We start from the raw sequence: 21,311 nt of genomic DNA, 5'->3' as shown, positions 1-21,311 counted from the left end.
TGCTGGTTCCAATGAAGCATGTTCATCAGATTGCGCGCAGCAAGAAAAAGAGATGTCTGAGAACATTGAGACGTCGGGGCCACAGAATTCAGAAAAAGTATTGGGCAGATACAAAGGCATTGTCTACTCTAGACAGAGACCAACAACATCAAGTCATCTAAATCATGTCTCAGTCAGTAATCCAACTTCTCACACTCTTGAGGTCAAAAAATCGAGCCGCATACGACATCTCATTGAGAGGTGAGTTAGCTATAACAACTTCTCTTTGGATCTTCAATTCTTTTTAACTGCGCTCAATAAGGAAGATGAGCCCACTATGTACTACCAGGCAGCCACTTCTACCAAGTGGGTAGAAGCCATGAATGATGAAATGCAAGCTTTGCATGAATGTGGAACCTGGGAAGTTGTTCCCAGACCACCTGACAAAAATGTTGTCGGATGTAAATGGGTCTACAAGATAAAGTACAAGCCAGATGGAACCATTGAACGATACAAGGCAAGACTCGTGGCAAAAGAATTCACTCAAGAAGCAGGGCAAGACTATGATGAGACCTTTAGTCCGGTTGTAAGAATGGGAACAATTCATATTATTATTTCTCTGGCTGTTGAACATGGATAGAAGTTGAGCCAACTTGATGTAAAAAATGCTTTCTTGCATGGGGACTTGAAGGAGTAAGTGTACATGGAGCAACCCCCTGGGTATCAAGAACACAATTGTAAAACTCATGTGTGTAGGCTAAAGAGAGCTATCTATGGTCTGAAGCAAGCATCTCGCTCTTGGTTTGATAGTTTCTCACTAGAGATTCAGAAACATGGATTTTCACGTTCCATGCTGGACCACTCATTGTTTATTTTCAGAAGTCAGACTGTGACCACTCTGTTATTAATTTATGTCGACGATATTGTTATCACAGGAAATTCTGCGGCTCACATCCAAGAAGTAAAAGGCTTACAAGGTCAGAAGTTCAAAATGAAAGATCTTGGAGCTCTGCGCTATTTTCTTGGTGTAGAAGTTGATAATCAGGCTCATGGCTTGACACTTACTCAGCACAAGTACACCGTAGTGTTACGATAATGAAGCCGTACATGATACTTCAAGTACAAGGTTTTGATGATGAACAAGTGAATCAACTGCATTTCAGCTAAGGCAATGAAGAAATATGACAAACATTGAAGAATTCGATCAAGAATCTTTGAAGACTAGTGTGCAAATGTTAAATTCATTAAAAGTCTTTGAGTCTTGTAAGAGCCTTACTTAGAGTGCATATTTCGGTTGCATTTCACCGAAAAAGTATTTAGAAAAACTTTTCTAAAAGAACCCTTCATGAAAATCTTTTTAGAAAACTCTTTACTTAATTTTTCGTGTTTATTAATCGACCAATAGACTCACTAGTCGACTAATCCTTTCGCGCCAAATTTTCTAAACAAAATGTCATTTTTGTCAAATTAGTCGACCGTAGGTTTTATCATTTGACCGGACAGAATGTCTGTTTTCTGAAAATTTAGCAGCAGTCGACTAATGATTTTATCAGTCGACCGGACAAAACATGTATTTTCAGAAAAGTTTAGCAGCAGTCGACTGAAAGGTTTTTCAGTCTACTGATGATATTATCAGTCGACTAACTTTTTCTTTAGTCGACTAAGTTTCAAAACTTCAGATTTTCAAACGGCTTGATAAACACATTAGTCGACCGACGATAACTGTCAGTCTACTAATAGCTAATTATCAGTCAACTAACTACTGTTTCAGTCGACTAATTTTGTCGTTTTTCCTGAAACTTTTAAAAGGCGTGTCTTTTCATTTTTCAAACGTTTTGATCGTTCAAAATGAACTGTTTTGACACCCTTTCATACCCTCAACGTATGGAATCTTTCAACTATAAATATGAGTGCATTCTATACTCAAAAGCAATCAAATTGAAAGCAATTTCATTGAATTACTCTTTGCTTTTCACTCATATTCATTTTCTCACTCACTTGATATTTTTTACTTCAGTTTTTCACTCAAATTCCTTTAAGAGACAGTGAATTCGTGAATTGATTATTTCAACAACTTCAAAAGCCAATTGCATCTCATTTGCATTCATAAGAAGGGCTTGTATTGTTACTTATTTCTTTTTCTGTAAAAGGAAGGACTCCTTGGTTTAAAGGAGTTGTTTGCTTTCAATAGGTATGTTACTGAAAGTGGGACCGGATTTGGTCTGTATGATCTTGTAGTTACACAAGGTTGATAGTGGAAATCTCAAACTGGTTTTGCTTGGGGACTGGATGTAAGTCGGGAAAGACCGAACCAGGATAAATTATTGTGTTCTTTGTGTGATTGTTTTGCGAATTGCAAAATCCGTCCAAATTCCGCAGACGATATTTAAAAGCACTATTCACCCCCCCCCCCCCCTCTAGTGCTCGTTGGCTCGATCCTACTGCACTTTCACGTAGATGTTCTCAGCAAGGCAGGCATGAAAGACTGCAAACCTCTGGGAACTCCGAGTGTGCTTCATCAAAAACTTAGTGCTCATGATGGAGATCTGTGTGATGACCCCACCAGATATCGAAGCACAATAGGAATGTTACAGTACCTCACATTCACCAAACCTGATATCGTTTATTCAGTCAATCAAGTGTCTCAATTTATGCATGCGCCACGTACTGGACATGGAAGTTGTCAAGAGGATCCTTAGATATCTGAAAGGGACTATTGGGGATGGATTGACATACTCACCACAACCATATGGCAAAGATGAACATAGACTCACTGTATATTGTGATGCGAACTGGGCAGGAGATCCTGATGAACGAAGATCTACATCAGGATATTGTGCCTTCATTGGAAGAAATTTAGTCACTTGAAGCAGTAGAAAACAAAAAGTTATTGCTAGATCAAGTACTGAGGCAGAGTATAGATCTATGGTTGTTGCTACTGCCGACGTCACATGGATCAGACATCTACTAACTGAAGTAGGAGAAAAGATCTCTCACACTATCTTGCTATGTGACAACCAAAGTGCTATAAACATGTCATTCAATCCAGTACATCACAGTCGTGCTAAGCACATTGAGATTGACCAACACTTTGTGAGACAGAAAGTTGAAGAAAAAGAGATTGAGCCTGAGTTCGTCAATACTGAAAGACAAGTTGCGGACCTATTCACGAAGGGGTTAACAAAGGATCGTTTTTGGATGCTTAAAGGCAAGTTGTGCATGGTCCATAACCATGATCAACTTGAGGGGGGGTGAAAAGGTGGACAGTGTTTCGGGTCTGGATCCTGTACCAGACCCGAGTTAATTCCTGTTATTTGTATCTGGGTTCAGATATTACACCAGACCCGACCCGACCCACAATGTACACTTAAATGTATTAATACAACTATTAGGTCACAATTTCATTAAGAAGAAATCGTGACAGCCGCAATCGACATCTTTGGGTTCTCTCTCTCTCCCTCTCCCTCTCTATCTCTTTTCTCTTTCTCAATACAGGTACAGACGAAAAACTTTCAAATACTGCCCAGCATAGCGCCAACTATAAAAAAATCCACTTCAGGGCAGGACATTCAAATCGGGGTTTTTAGCAGGCATAGGAAGATCAATTCATAATCAAAACGATGAAATTATTTCTCACAAAAGCATGAATAACTATGGTTTCCAGCCAACAAAACCAACTATACCGGTGGAATCAAATATTTTATTTAGATATGCACAGATTTGGGTTTAAGTGTGCATATGCATATTATCATTTTAGTAAACGGGTATAGCATAATAGCTACAAAAATACACACTTATGCGTAATCTCTTTCATTAGGTACACATAGAATCATCACGTTTTGTTTGGACATGAACCGTGCATCTAAGCATCCTCCCTTTATTATATTTCATTTATCAAAACAAAATCCTGTTTGAAGGCTTTGAGTGCACCAAATCTGGACCAAATTTGCACATGCCTTAAGCATGGCAAATTTGTCCCGATTTACGGATTCAGGGCAACACATAAATCAAAATAAATATTGACATGCGTATTTTCCCCAAAACCAAAACCCGGAAAGATAACGCAATACCCAAGTGATGATTCATTCTAAGAGATCTACAAGTGATGATTCCATCCCCAATGTTGAAACAAAAACAACAACTACGCCTTCATCCCAAAACAATTGGGGTCAGCGATATGAACCAAAAAAGAAAATCATTCTGGGTCTTCCACATAAATCCTTCTCCAATCATTTCTATCCAATGCCATGTCCTCGGTGAGGTTCAAAGCATTCATATCCTTTCCTATCATCTCCATCCAAGTCTTCCTAGGCCTACCCCGACCTCTTTTAACTAATATATTTTCTTATTTCTCAATCCTTCTAACTGGAGCATCATTAGGCCTTCGCCGAATATGTCCAAACCACCGTAAGCGATTTTCTCTCATCTTATTTTCAATGGGTGCAATGCCGACCTTCTAACGTATCTCCTCGTTCTGAATCTTATCTTTTATTGTATTTCCACACATCCATCTTAGCATACGCATCTCAGCTACACTCATTTTTTGAATATGATGTCTCTTGGCAGCCCAACATTCGCGGGCCTAATAGTCATCCTATAAAACTTTCCCTTCAACTGCAATGGCATTCTACGATTGCACAACACTTCAGTTGCACTTTTCCATTTCATTCACCCAACCTTTATCCTATGATTTACATCTCCATCCATTTCTCCGTACTTTTGAATGATAGATCCCAAATATTTGAAACAATCATCCACCGATATTTCTTGCTCACCAAGCTTCACTACACTCCCATCACTACTTCGTTGCTTACTAAACCGACATTCCATGTATTCTGTCTTACTCTTACTCAACTTAAAACCTCTTGCTTCCAATGTCTGTCTCCATAATTCTAACTTAGCATTAACCCCAGCTCTAGACTCATCAATCAAAACAATATCATCAACAAACAACATGCACCACGACACATTTTCTTGAATTGATCTCGTAAGCTCATCCATCACTATAGCAAATAGGAAAGGGCTTAAAGCAGATCCATGATGTAACCCAACCGTTATAGGAAAATTGGTTGTTACCCCTCCACAAGTGCGGACATTGGTTACTGCTCCTTCATACATATCTTTAATTACACTAATATACTTGAGAGAAACACCTTTCTTCATCATTGTCCACCAGAGAACGTCCCTAGGTACTCTATCGTATGCCTTCTCCAAATCAATAAAAACCATATGCAAATCTTTGTTCCTTTCTCTATATCTCTCAATAAGTTGTCTAAGAAGATGTATAGCTTCCATAGTTGATCTTCCAGGCATAAAACCAAATTGATTCTCCGATATCATGACAACCTTCCTCAACCTAGACTCAATCACCCTCTCCCAAAGTTTCATAGTATGACTCATGAGTTTTATACCACGATAGTTTGTGCAATCTTGTATATCACCCTTATTCTTATATAGAGGCACCAAAGTACTCTTCATTCACTCATTAGGCATTTTATTTGTCCGCCAAATCTTGTTAAAAAGATTTGTCAACCATTCTAAACCTTTCTCTCTTGATAATGTGTGATAATAGAGCAACCACCCATATATCTAACAATCCAGTTTTTTATGAGAGAACAAAACACGTTGAAGTTGATTGCCACTATATACGTGACTTAGTGCAGTCGAGGCATATTTCTACTAGTCATGTGACTTCTGAGGACCAAGTTGCAGATGTCTTCACCAAGCTTATAGCAAGTGCAGGTTTTTCAGGATGTTGCAACAAGCTGAGCATGATAGATATATATGCTCCAACTTGAGGGGGAGTATTAAAAGCAATATTCATAAATCTGGGGTGGTCATACGTAATTTAGAACAATTACGTATGCCTACTTATAAATCTTCTCTTTACTAATCCCTATTTAAATAGGTGATTAGGGTTAATGAAAGTCGTGCTCTCTCTCTCTCTCTCTCTCTCTCTCTTTTGACTTTCTAAAATAGATAAAGCTTCTCGTGGTCTCAACAAATCTTATTTATATTCTTTTTACTTATTTGATTCATTAGAGCGACTTGTACACAAGATCTTTGATTTTGACACCCTTTTGTGTTTTTCACAGCTTTTGACGCCCAGTGAGGGGACCTGCTACTACGAGGATTTACGAAAGCTACACGACTGCCTGACAATTTTACTTAGGGCCAGCGTGGCTCTACTTTTGACTCATTTATATTCCTTTATATCTTGTTATCAGACTCTATGCCTTTAATTAATAAAGTTGGTTTGGTGTGGATGATGATAGTGTACGATCCCTTGTGATTGTTGATTGGTTACAATTGTAAAGACTCCAGGTCTCTGAGAATGTTACAACAAATGTTTAAAAAAAAATGTCACTTTTTAACGGGTATGAGTTGGGTCGTTACAGAAAGGTAGTGAGAAAAGTGTTACAATTTAGATGGAAGCTAAAAATACCCTAAGTTCTATGTCACATGCTTGCAGGTATAATGGCAATTTAAAAAAATACAGATGTGAGCATGATATATATATATATATAGAGAGAGAGAGAGAGAAATGGTCAGGGTTGGCCGAGTCCAATTTCGAGCAAAAATGGACCTGGGTACAGTCTGACACACCAGAAGCCATGTCCCTATGTCACACCTGCACTGAAGCACGTGCAATGCCCCTTTAGGAGTGTCCATGTTACATAGCCTAAGTTTTAATATATCAATTTTGTTATACAAGAAAAGGTGGATTTGATGAAGACATAACTAATACAATTAATGTCGAAAGGATTTAGTAGACAAGCCAATGGTGTATTTTGTGATAAACGAGTCCTATATGATTGTAACTGCAACAACCTCAACTCATACTCGTGAAAAAGTGACAATTCTTTTTTTTTTAAGTGCAAAAACATTCCAAGAAACCCGAGGCTTTTACAGTTTAAATACAACCACCACCACAAGGGATCTTATACTCATCATCCAAACCAAACCAACTTTATTTATTAAAATGCATAGAGTATGAGACAAAAGCAAAATAAAATAATAATAAAGCAAAAAAAAGAGTCACTCCGTCCCAAGAAAAGTCTACCAAGAAGTCGCATAGCCCTTATAGCTCTCCCCGCAAGCAAGTCACCTCACGGGGCTTCTGAAGCTGCGAAAAACACAAAAGTAGGGGTATCAAAATCCAAAAAATTCTGTGTATGAATCCCTCTAATGAAACAAATAACTACAAATAACACAAATAAGATTCTTGCAATATTTTACAAGGATGCAGTCATGACAAATTCATAATTCAAGTAATCATTTAAGCAACAGGGAACATCAATTAAGCATTAAGAACAATTATCGTGCACTAGAAAGCACATATCATGCAATCACCCATATATCACAAGGGAACAAGTAAATATGCATGATCTAATGCATATCAAAAATATGCATGATTTCAGTGTATATGCATGAATAAATTAATATCTTTTATTATAATTTTCTTTTCATATGCATATCCCTATTAAATGAACAAAATTTAAGTTCATCTTTTTATTACCGTTGTCCACGAATACTCCAAATAGGTAAAAAAATTTCGAGGTCAAGTTAGATTCCCAATTGTAGCTTATCATACAATTTGCATTTTATTACTAGGTTCCAAACTTATCCCTCGACTGAAATAGCCTTCGAAATATTAAAAATTCATATCTAATGTCGGAAAACTAGGCACATCCACATCCACAAGTGTCACTTTCTTGGTATACCAAAACTGTTAGAAAGTGACTTTGAATACTTTAGGTTCGATAATGAACCCTTACACATGCACATTAAGTGCGAATATACCCACTCAAGGGAACAACACAAGCACATCATGTGCTAATACATAAACTCATAAAAAGGGTAAATATGACATAAAGTCATAAGTTGAATATTATTGAAGAAAGAGGGTAAAAACCCTATACAATGGAGCATAAGCTCCTCCAAGGAGTAAAGAAATACAAGGGGGAGACCCCTATTTATAACACAGGAGAGGAGCCACAAAGGGGGCTCCCAAAGGAGTCGTTGGGAGCCCCCAACGGTCATATTTGTGACCGTTGGGGGCTCCCCAACGACTCTTTGGGGAGCCTCCCTAGGTGGCGCAAACCCAAAAAAAGGAGAAAAATAACAAAAGAAAAAATAAAATTAAATTACAAACATATTCCGAATGAAATATGCGTAAAACTGTGAAATGTCTAAACTACCCCTATGCCTATAAATAGAGAAATATATATTATATATATATATAATTAGGATAATACATATGCATATATACCATATATGAATATGTATTATCCTTTATATATATAAAATATATATAATATTACAAATGTTGAATGATACATTTTAACACCCCCCCTCAAGCTTTGCGTGGGGGAACGAAAAGATTGAAGAAAGCAAGAGGAAGAATCTCAAGGCTTCAAGAGCCATCAGTACGAATGCTATTGCAAATGTCTTCCTCCAACGTCTTTAACGATGAACACCTTCCATGATTTATCCAAAGTACTTCTTTTCCTCTTATCTTCAAGATCCTGAGGAACAACAACAAAGAACAAGTAAAAAATATCTTTGCACTTTACTCAAAATGGAACATTCCTAACAAGGTGCAAAATTTATGCATAATAAGATAATTACTTTAGCATGAAAAGAAAATTTAGAAGACCAAAGTTTCAAAAATCAAATATCATGTTAAAGAGTGAGCGGAAGCAAATTATGCGGAAATGAATTGCAAGAATGCAAAATGCATTCATAAGGTCCATCATTGGACAAACATAACCCCATAATGGGGAAAAACACAATGGTCCCCTAAGGGACACCACAGTAAGCCTACGAAGAGGCATAAGTTACATAAGATTTATTAAATGAGATCCTAAAAGGCCTTAAAGAGCATATGCATATATTATCATGAAATGAATTAATACTTAAAGGAATCATTAATGAATCATGCTTCAAACATGTAATGAAGTGTCAAACAAGAAAAACGAAGTCTCCAAGCATACTTTAGACAAAATAAACACAAGAGTTCACAAGGTTTTAAATCCATTTACGAGGCAAAACGAAGAGTGTTATTTGAATAAAGAATCTTACCCATTTAGGAAAATCTCACTCAATTGACAAAAAACACATTTTGCATACAAAAGTGGCCAAAGAACCATAAGCACTTAATATATAGATTAAATGCCAAAAAAATCAACTTGATTTTAAAATATGCATATCAAAAATATGATTCACTTGAATATCTTAAAACACAAGTCATAAATGAAATTTTGCAAATTTCAACAATAGTTCATCCATTACAAACCACTACCTCATTAGTCCTCCAAAACCCATAAATCAAGTGTATAAGCTACTAGATCAAGAATATAAATATAATGCCATTAAAGGTCAAAGACACACACAAAGGTGTGCAAAAGAACCTCTTGTCTACATATAATAATACTTGAAATGAGTGCATCTACGACAAGAACAAGAGAATACACGCCAACATGGACCAAAAACATCTCTTGTCTACGTAAAAATACACTCAAAACCAAGTATGTTCAACTACTAGAACAAGAGTAACAAGTCAACCATGGGCAAAAACACAATACATCTCTTGTCTACATAAGATGACACTTGAAATGAGTGAAATAAGCCAACCATAGGCATACATCTCAGCGACTAGAACAAAGACACAAACGCCAACATGGACTAAAATCACACACCATAGTGTGAATCAACGTGCCTTGTCTACATAAAATAACACTCAAGACAAGTGTGTTCAGCTACTAGACCAAGAGAGCATAAGCTAACAAAGGGCTACCAACACACGAAGGTGTAATAAAATTCTTGTCTACATATGATGACACTTAGATAAGGGGCATAAAAGGAGAAGACTTTTGAGGCAATAAAACTTGTAATGACAAACATATAAATAAAACCTTGAAACAATATTCTTCAAAAAAGAATACCCATAACAATATCATTTTGAAATAAAATGTGTGAATATACACACACCAAGAACACTTGTGCACAAAAGCACAAAACATAAATGTGCAAATGCACTCATATGATTCATAAACAATAAAAGGTTAGGCAATAACCCCAAAACCTTGATTTCAATATACCTTAAAACATTTAAGGTTTTAAACATCATATATCCATCACATTTATATATAAATAAGAGCATGCATAATATCAATGGCCAACATTAAACAAGTGACACACTCATATACCAAATCATTCTAGAGTCCCAAGGTGCTCATAACTCACCTCAACCACCATCTATAATATGGTAAGTGGACAAACTAAAATGACATAACAATGAGTGACACACTCATAATTAGAGGTCATATACCAAATCATTCTAGAGTCCTAAGGTGCCCATAACTCACCTCAATCACCATCTATAATATGGCAAGTGAACAATCTAGAATGATATAACACGAGGTGCCCATAACTCACCTCAACAAACATCTCTAATAAAACAATAATAAGGCCAAATAAATGATGCATTAAATAACATGTGATGGGCAAATATAAATGCCACAAAAAGGCAATAAACACTTTAGGAATCATTTTTCAAAGAAAAGAGGACCGATTAAAAATTGAATCAAAGGTATAATCAATCACAATAATATGCTTTATAACAACAATTTTGCATAAATCTGAATTATGCTTAATCTTCAAAAGAAGTCATTTATACAAAAAGACTTATTATGCAACTAACACAATTTATGAAATATTAAGCAACATCATGATCATTATCAAAATACTCAATAAACACAACATGAAATACTTAAGTTATGTCATGTGTGAGAAAGGAATTGGAATCATCCAAGAAACAAATCAAGCCTTTATAATTTGCAATTATATGTATACCAAGATGTAAAATGGCAATAATCTTAAATGTGTAAATTTAGGACAACATGTACCAAGATATTGCGGAAGCATTCATAATGATAAAAGAAACAATCTTACAAGTTCATAAAAAATAAACACAATCCCTAAAGGAGGCAATAAAAACATCTCTTTATTGAAAAGAGAGTATCATGTGAAAATGTCTACGAAGAGACAATACACATACAAGCATAAATACTTTATAGAAGAAGTGCACGAAAGCACTCACACAACACTTGAACAAAATACAAAAAAGCGTATAAATAATAAACATGCGATAATGCATGTATTTCATAAAATGGAAGCAAATGCTTGAGTCTCTCAAGCTTTAATTATGTAATTATATGCTTGATAAATGCAATTTAAGACAAAGAAGACCATATTATGGCCAATGTAGGCATCCTTAGAGATACAATCAAGAGGTTTTGAAACTTTATATGAAAAATACAAACAAACATGTTTATAAAGTTGCATCATTAGACGAAAACTCAAAAATTAATGAAGTCTTTTATACCAAAGGATGCAATAGATACACTATGCATTCTATATAGTGTGAGAAGATTTTAAAAGATCTTTCCTAATGAACACAATGGTTCATACAACATATTTATCACAAATAATTTTTCAAAATCCTTTAACTAAACCAAAACCATTGAAACATCATTGACAAGAACTACTTAGGATTCATAACAAAGATTTAGATGTGAGAGATTCTTATACAAGAATTATATCAAGATTTTTCAAAAAAATGCATTAAAATCCATAAACAAGAGAAGAACTCAAAACCAATTAGACTTTATACGAGAGAAGATTTTTTAAACAAAGATCATTAATCAAGAGATCATATATAATCTTTAAAAGTTAATTTATGAAATACTTATGTAATCATCATAAATCCCACATAATTGAAGACAATTTTAAGAAAGAACATAAATTACTATTTATATGTGATGAGTAATCGATAAACATATAAACAAGAATTTATATATTTGAATAGCAAAACAAGTTTACTAAATTTAAAAGGAGATATTTTTAAAAAAATTTGAACATGCGAAATATGAAAAGAGGTGATTCAACTATTATAAACACTTCATATGCAAAAAATAATTTCATAATGCATAATATGTTAAGAAAAGAGATACATACCGAAAACTTAAGAAAAAAGAGAAGGGCAATGAATATTTCACCATTTCTTGATCAACACGCTTTCCGTTGCATCAAAGGACAACCCCATCGTGACCACGCTCTGATACCATGTTAGAAAGTGATTTTGAATACTTTAGGTTCGATAATGAACCCATACACATGCACATTAAGTGCGAATATACCCACTCAAGGGAACAACACAAGCACATCATGTGCTAATACATAAACCCATAAAAGGGGTAAATATGACATAAAGCCATAAGTTGAATATTATTGAAGAAAGAGGGTAAAAAACCCTATACAATGGAGCATAAGCTCCTCCAAGGAGTAAAGAAATACAAGGGGGAGACCCCTATTTATAACACAGGAGAGGAGCCACAAAGGGGGCTCCCAAAGAAGTCGTTGGGAGCCCCCAACGGTCACATTTGTGACCGTTGGGGGCTCCCCAACGACTCTTTGGGGAGCCTCCCTAAGTGGCGCAAACCCAAAAAAGGAGAAAAATAACAAAAGAAAAAATAAAATTAAATTACAAACATATTCCGAATGGAATATGCGTAAAACTGTGAAATGTCTAAACTACCCCTATGCCTATAAATAGAGAAATATATATTTTATATATATAATTAGGATAATACATATGCATATATACCATATATGAATATGTATTATCCTTTATATATATAAAATATATATAATATTACAAATGTTGAATGATACATTTTAACAAAAATAATAGCTTTGTCTCCACACCACCCCTAGGTAAAGTGGCGGATTCTCCTTAATACTGTGGCAGGAGAAAAACCTCAATATCGGGTTCAAGGGTAACAACGCATACAAAGTTTTACTATCTTCATGGTTCCCCAAAACAGCAGTGTTCAAGATTCTCATACTATAAAAAGGACATCAAGGAAGCGTAGATTACACTGTTATTTTAATTTCTTTTATCTTGTTATTAATTCATCTTCTTTAATTTGCAATTTCACATGCAGAATTAATAATACAAGTTCGCAAATCCACATGTGAAGCTTTTCACGGGACCACAACTGGTGGCAACATAAAATAGTGCAATTAGAACAATAATATTGCATTTGATTTTTGCAATGTATAGAACAACTAAAACAAAGAACACATGCTCAAGGCTCACACGCCTACGATGATCCATTTTGATCACCAATGTATTCTTGTACAAAAATCATGAATAACATACCGCTATGCATTCATTTCACATGCCTGCCAATGCACAATCATGTATGTCAATTTAGACATGTACATGAAACAACAATATTCATAAGCATGTGCATGAGTTCACACATTCATGCCAAATGAATGCTTTCATTCAGTTCACATGTTCATGTCAAATGCATGCTTTCATTCATAAATCATTTCAATCTAACATGTGCACACTCATGCCATTATTTACATGCAAGAACACATCAATTCAAGTATGCACCTGCACATCAAAGCAACTATGCAATAATACTTTGATTAACCATGATATACTAAGTGCAAGCATGTGAGGAATTTCGTTCTTTTGCATGCACAAAGACAAATCTATTACAATGAACAAATCCGAAAATTAACATACCAAAACTGAATTTTTATTCAAGATTCAAATAAGCACATAGGATGAGCACAAGTTGAACATTAACAAGTACAATCCGGACCACGTTTATGCATAAACTAAGCATGCAATGGGATCCGATGCATAAACAAATCACACAGGAAGTCTAGACATAATTCACACAAGTGTATCATGCTTTATAAAACTTTTTCTTTTCCATACACAAGTCTTTTTCAAACTCCGCTCAAATTGGCTCACACCGAGTCCGGTACAAAAGCACAATATGAACAAGTGTTATGATTTACATTTTTTTTTTGAAATGTGATGCCCAAACCTCATTCACAAAATATATACCCAGCCGACTGTCGGGTAAAACCAAGACTGTGCCCAGTCGAGCTCAATCGGCTGGGTCTGGCAGAACTAGGTTCAGCTGGGCTGCTGCCAGCCCATCCAAAAAGATATTTTTATTTTTATTTTCAAATCTTTTTCTTTGAAACTATGCTTTATATATATATATATATATATATATATATATGCTGGCTGCCGGCCTGACCAAACCCAGGTCAGTTGGGCCGGACGGGCCTGGCAAGGCCCGGCCAGCTGAACCCGGTTCGACTGCCAGCCAGCACAACGAGCTGCTGTCTTAAAACTGATTAGAATGATGACCTGAACTAGATGAGGTCATGTCTCACTAGGCAACAGTGCATAATACCAACAATAAACATACGAATCCACACATTCATATATTTGTAGATGGTAATGACCATGAACGAAGAAACATGAATGTCGTTCTCCAGCACATAAAAATTGTTAAGCATTAGTGGTGTGAATTCGTTGGAAGAACAGGGGCATAATTATCAGTTCAACTGCATCATAACTGTTTCTGTGTTGTAACATGTTTCTTATCATTTTCTGTTTCAAATGTGGAAGTCTTTTAATATTTTAAAGGAGCTTGGACATATGTACTAATATCCCATTATTAGGGTGGTTTAATATTATAGACACACAAGAGAGCAACCATTCTCCTAAGGGGTGAAAGATTAGAGATGATAGCTATTACCTCCTCCATCTTTCATCTTCTTCATCATCAATTAAATTGGTGTGGATAAAAAAAAACAAAGAATATAATGCTCATCAAATGAAAATTACTTGAAGCCTGCAGTTTTTTTTTTTTGCACAAAGTAATATATAGTACATATCATACCTTCGTCTCACAAGCAAAGCCAGATGGATGGACGGGGAGCAATGGGCAAGGTCCAAGGTTTGCAAAGTTGTATGTGTCTAGTATTTTCAACAATATTGAAATTGAAAATCTCTAAATGAAAGTAACTAGCAATTAAAGTTCTTTTTTTTTTGTAGGAAAAGATCTACTTATTTTTAACAGTATGCCAGTCCAGCCGATCAGTCGGCTGGGACTGGATGTTTTCCACATCAACAGCAGTCCAGCACAAATCTAGACAGTTGTCTGGGACTGGACAGCAGATTGTCTTGTCCCAGCCAACTGTCCAGGCTGGGACTGGACAGCTGTCTGCCCTGTCCCGAACCAAAACACCAAAAATTTCTTATATTTCATTTTAACCGAATATGCACCATTTTATTTCCATAGATCTGGTTCAGCTTTAAGAACTATAGCCCTGTCCACCTGTTCAATATATATACACCTGTCCAGGGGACAAATCTGTCCAAAGTGGACAGAACAGACAGAGGCTCAAATCTGGCAAGATCTGCCCAGCTAAAAGCATGAGACAAAACTATCCATACAAGGCAAAAACATATATATGCACATGTATTCATGCTTTTGCATGTATATATATATATATATATATATATATATATATATATATATATATATATATATATTTGGAAAAACACAAAAACATGCACAAAATCATAGGAAAACAAATACCACATGATTTAGGCCTTCCTATATCGATTCTCATGGATTAAACCATGAAAAATCAAGAGAGAGTCCATGGTTCCCTAAAAAAACATTGTCCAGCTTATTTAGGCTCTTTTTCTCATGGGAGACAAAAGAAAAACCCGTACCTTGATCGTAGATCGAAAGAGAACTAAAAATCAATGGTGAAAACGTTGGATGATTGGAGAAGACAACCTCCTCCTCTTCTTCCTCCTTCTTCCCTCTTTACCTCTCTCCCTCTCTCTCTTTTTATTTTGAGGCTATTTATAGAGAAAGGGAGGGTGACACCCCCTCTTATCTACCCATCCCTTCTAAAGAGGGCTGGAGCTAATCTCAAATTGGGACTCTCTCACTTTCCAAAATTTTTGAAACTCTCAAGGTGACTTTTTAAAGTTTCTTTCCTAATTCAATTAAAATTTCCCAAACCTTCTTTAGCCTTCTTAGACATTTATAAGGATTCTATCAACGAGTCCTAAATAACCCTCAAAATTAAATTTTGGAATTAATTAAATTAATTAATTAATAATTATTTATTAATAATTAAATACTTAGAATCTTACAGAGCATACCTTATCCCTCTTGAAGTCTTCTTAACTCTAAATTAACTTTAATTTAAATATAAAAGTGAATTAAAATTGTATTTTTGTTGGGCATGGGTTTTGGATCTGGATCCAAAATCCAAACTCATATCCAAACCCCAATTGGGCCTTGGGCTGGATCAATTCCAGATTAATATAGGTGTTACAAAGTCCAAATCCATATTAATTTGGATCAAATACATTGGATCCAGTGCGATCTAAATCCGGACCCGGCCCGTCGAGGCGGTCATTTTTTGGAAAACGCGATTTCCAGGCCAACCATAACCCGAATTCGAAAAAGTAAAATATCGTTACGCTCAGAATTTAGAGATGCATACAACGATATATAACTCGAATTTCGATTCCGAAAATAACCCGAATTTTGCATGAATTTAAAGGTTGAAATAAAACTTTTTCTTACGTTTCGATTTGTAATAACCGTGAAATTTATCAGACAAGTAAACTTGAATTTCATATTCAAAAGCTGCTACGAGGATACTTTCATTGTTTTATTTTATACCTAATTGGATCTCGGATGTCTTGTTCGGATCTTCGATGTCGGATCCTTAAAATACTATTTTGATCTTCGATAATTGGATCCAGATAAATACCTAATAGTAGATTTTAATTTTTAGTTCAGATCCTTGATATTGGATCCCCGATATCATGGTTAGATTTGATATTGGATCCAAAACTTATTATGTCAATCTGCGAATTTATAATCGGATCTTAAAAGGGAAAACTTTATATAGGATCCATAGTAGTTTATTGTGGATCCATATCAATCTACCAAAAGTTTGGATCCCAAAATGTATGCCCAAAAGGCCTGGATCCAAATTACTTTATTTGGATATTGGACATCGGAATTTCAATATGAATGGAGATTTGTGCATCGGAAGCATAAGGTGCAAGGTAAATTTTTTTGGAACCATTATAAATTACTTGGAATCCAAGTGATTATATTTGGATCCACAGTGATTTAGCTGGGTCCAAATCAGAAATTTTAATACTAGTAAGTTAAGAGGAAAAGAAAATCTGAACCCATGGATGGATCCGACCTTCGGATCCACTGTCGCGGATCCGGACCGAGTCTGGTTCCCGTGCCTCAGTTTTGGGTTCGGACCCAGACCGCGCCCCGCATACACACGGTAAGTGAATTTTCTTTTTTTAGTGGGCACTGTGCATGTCGATAAACAGGGGGGGTCTGTTAGGGTTCTGAAGGAACCCTAACGAAAACCCAAAGCGATGGGAGGGGGCGGTGCGCAGCCGCTGGAGTGGAAGGGGGGATACCCATCTCCTCCTTCCTTTCTGGGGTCCACCCTCCCTATATTACTCCCCTCTCCTCACCCTCTTCCTCCTGATTCTCTCTCTCACCGACCCTCACGCTCACCATAAGACCCCCATCCCCTTCCTCTCGTGATCCCCTTCTCTTTTAGCCGAACTCACTCTCTCCCTCTCTATCCCTCGACTTCTCGCTCTCCCTCTCAAATCTCTTATTCAGCTGCAGAGCAACCGAAGCCCGGGGACCTCTCCTCTCGCGGCGGCAGCCACCATCACGCCGAAAGAGGTAGGTTAATTGTTTTTCTTCTTCGGGTGTACCACATGTTGTGTGAGGTTTCCGCAAATCCTTAATGAAAAGAGGTTTTTTTTTTGGAGGGGGGGGGGGGGGGGTTAAGGGAACTGTAAATTTGCCGTATACTGTGTTCAAGGATGCAAGGGTACCTCACTGTTTCTTTTTTTTCTCTTCACATTACGGTTGTGTTAGCTGTCATGTTGATGTTTCATAGTAAACGAGTGATGAAATTTGTTTGTTAGCATACCTGTCTTAAATTAGCATGCCTCCACTTCATGTCATCGCTAAGCAATATAGTTGCACGTATGGGACCAACGATACACATTAAGATCCTGTCTTAATATTTATGTTTTTTTTCCTTTCCATCATACGCTGTAGTTTTTCCTTTCCATCTTTACTGTTCAACTATTCTTCCTTCTCTGGGTAGAGACCAAACACAATATAAAACTGCTTAACATTACTGAGGGCAATGGTCTTGTGTTGATCTGGTGGATATTTGATTGGCAGAAAATGAAGCATGGTTTGGGGGAAAATGTTAGATCAAAACTTGCAACTGACTTTATCACAGTTGACACAACTCAAAGTTAATTATTTCCTAACTCTATAAGTCTGTGTTGATTGGGTCTTCAGTTGTATCATTGACTACCCTGTATCATTATGACTGAGTTGGTTATCTGTTTTGGAATTTTGTGCTAGGGTGTTTGGTTAGTTATTTGTCTAAGTCAAATGTAGATTTACAGTTTAGGAGGGGGGGGGGGGGGGGGGGGTATAAACTGAATATAATGGCAATTTCTGAACGTGGAATCTATGGGTGTTTATGTATATTTTGGCAATATGAGAAGTCTATCTTTATTTTCAACATACATAATTTCAGTGAACCTGCATATTTAAAACATGTACAACGTATTCTCTGAAGTATTCAACCGCACTAGGTATGTAACAATGTATGTCTGCACAATCTCTATATGAGATGAATCGCTAAATCCCATGCTACTGTTGTGCGTTCATATGCAACATTACATTCTATATGTCTGCACAACAGCTGCATTTGATGAAGCACCAAGTATGTTCGGATAACAAGTGAGAACTTGGGCTTAGTTGCTAAATGGACATACAGACTCTTTAATTGTTTTTAGCAAACCTGTTATTTTATAGGATGGACTCCTCACATTGTTTCCTTCCTCATTCGATTAAGTGGTGATCCCTGGTTCTTATTGATTAATTGTCTTTCTTCCCTATGGAATTTCTGATTTTTTCTTAGTAAAGAAGTGATGTTTTAGATGTAGAGGTCTGCAGTTCTTTTTTTCTTTGTTGTTCATGTAAGATTTATAATCAACGTCGATTGTGGTTTGTGTTCTGGAAAAAGGGTTGCACAATCCCCTCAATATCATGATGCTGTGATAGCAAAGAAAAAGTTGCATTTATATTCTATGTGGTTCTTGATAATATATATATATATATATATATATATATATCAGCGTTATGACTTAATCAGGATTTCCTTTTCATTTTAGTTCTGAAAATCAGTCTTGACTAACCCTGCCAGGGGATGTCGAACACCCGGTTACAATATACCTAGTCTGGGCATTGGTCCGAATAGTAGACCTCGTTGGCTGAATGAAAACTATTGTGCAGGTTCTAACATGGTATGACGCAGGTTATTATTCTGAATTCTTAAATTTCAGACTTGTCGTATGTTCTGAAAGTGTTAATACTCAGAGTTTGTATGATTATTTCTCAGTTTTAAGTACCGCAGATTATGAGATTGTAATATTCAAATCGTGGCATGTTCTGAATATTTTCCCCATGATTAATTCAGCTGCATATTATGATGCTATTCTGTTTCATATGAAATTGCACAATAACCTCATGCTCATTGCCTAGTTAGCTGCCTAATGGATGATAATATTCTGTTCCATAGGAAGTGGAATATCAAGTTGATATTTAATGCCTTTTTAGATGCATATTAAGTTGTTATTCGAGTTAATATTTAGTTGCATATGAAATTGATATATATAAATGGGTTATAACACTCTTGAGATTACATGGTGTGATACCTACATGAATCAGTTGAGTCTGCATAACTAAATGGGTACCCGATACGGGTACTTAGGTTGTTAAACCTATGCGAAATATCAATTACACTGATGAGAAACTTAAATTTAAGTTTTGTTGGCATGTCTGGATTAAAGGTACCGGGGCTTGTGTGTTTGACTGGTTTAAAGGCATCGGAGCACTCTGAGTAGGTGTTTGGGAAATCTTGTCTAAAGGGAAATATGGGTCGAGTACCTGATGCGAGTACTTGGGTTGATGAGCTTGCACTCAATGTCAATAACACTGGTGAAAAACTTAAATTTAATTTTTTTGAGCTTGATTGGTTTAAAGGTACTGGGGCATCCGTGCTTGACTGATTTAAAGGTACCAGAGCACTCTGAGTGGGTCTGTGCAATCAAATAGACAAAAATTGGCTTGTATACCCGTGTAAGATCACAAAGGGTGGGGATTTAGTACCATGGTAGTAAATTTTGGGGAAACACTACTGTACTTTGAGAAATTTAAATAAATGAAAAGATCAACCCACTCAGATTCGGGTTTACCTTGGACAGGGTAGGTGGTACGAAACTCCAGGGACATGTGTTTCTTGTTTCGAGCGACAATGGCTTGTTGGTCCCCAGTCCTCGGAGTTGGGGGGACTTGGACTACTAATGTGTCCTAGGTGGTAGCTCTTTGTTCTTCTGCAGAAGTTAGGGATGCATCATGTTTTTGTTTTGGGCCTTTGGGAGGTTCTCTCGGTCACTAGCCGCTCCCTTAGGATTTACAGTTTCAGTTAGAATATTCAGGTTAATAAAACACCAGTGAATAATAAACCCTCGAATGTTCTCTTCTGAAATGGTTGCCTAGGCCCACGTGTACCCGCGAGATAATTAAAGATAAACATTTAAATTAGATCATCTTAGGTATCACATCTAAGTAGATAGTGTCAGATTTACAATTGTACACATAAACAGTTACTTTTGACATGTGGGCATTTACTTTTAGCAGACAATGAAATATGTGGTTACGAGAGATTTACATTTTGCTAATGCTTTTACCTGTTAGTTACTTTTATAACTGTGGTTGTCGTAGTGTAGTTTCTTTACTTGTTCTTGTATATACTGAAAATCACACACGACACCCAAATCACATATTTGACACATGATATACCTGCAAGAAAATTTACAGTATTTTCTACTTAGACAATTGTAGTCTAATTCCAATCAATTTACCATTTTCAGGTAAAGAATAGAATAAGTTTTATGAGCGGTTGCGGGATGAGGCTTCAATCGAGATTTTGGATTTGTTGTTCCCGAGATAGTTTGAGTTCATTTTCATGTCATTAAGACTCTGATGTTATTATTCATTGATAGTGAAATGCAATAAACGTTTTGGCTTGCTCTCCACTCTAATGTTCCGAAATGCTTAACATCAGAGTATTAGTTGTTTTCGCTGTTATAAAAAAAAATCCTCAAAATTTGAGTTAAAATTTTAAGGTGTTACACGATTGGCTCGTCTCAACCTTGTCGATGAGACCTGGGCCAAGCCCAGACTCAAAAGACGTCAGCTTATATCAAGGTTTTACTTATTTTTCTTCTATACTTAACCAAATTTTCAAAAAATCTCAAAATGACTAAGTGTGAAAAT

The 21,311-nt window shown here is 36.2% G+C and overlaps 1 protein-coding gene across 8 annotated transcripts in view; it reads right to left on the bottom strand.

The window, feature by feature from the left end:
- Window positions 1-21,311, bottom strand: part of LOC149845151 (phosphoglucan phosphatase DSP4, amyloplastic-like) — a 138,157-nt gene that overhangs the window by 27,151 nt on the left and 89,695 nt on the right. The window lies entirely within an intron of this gene.

Source organism: Nuphar pumila, chromosome 2 (genome assembly GCF_984573655.1).
Source record: "Nuphar pumila chromosome 2, dmNupPumi1.hap1.1, whole genome shotgun sequence".
NCBI classification, from domain to species: Eukaryota; Viridiplantae; Streptophyta; class Magnoliopsida; order Nymphaeales; family Nymphaeaceae; genus Nuphar; species Nuphar pumila.
Note: the sequence above shows the minus strand (reverse complement) of the source record. Positions and strands in the feature narration are given on the sequence as shown.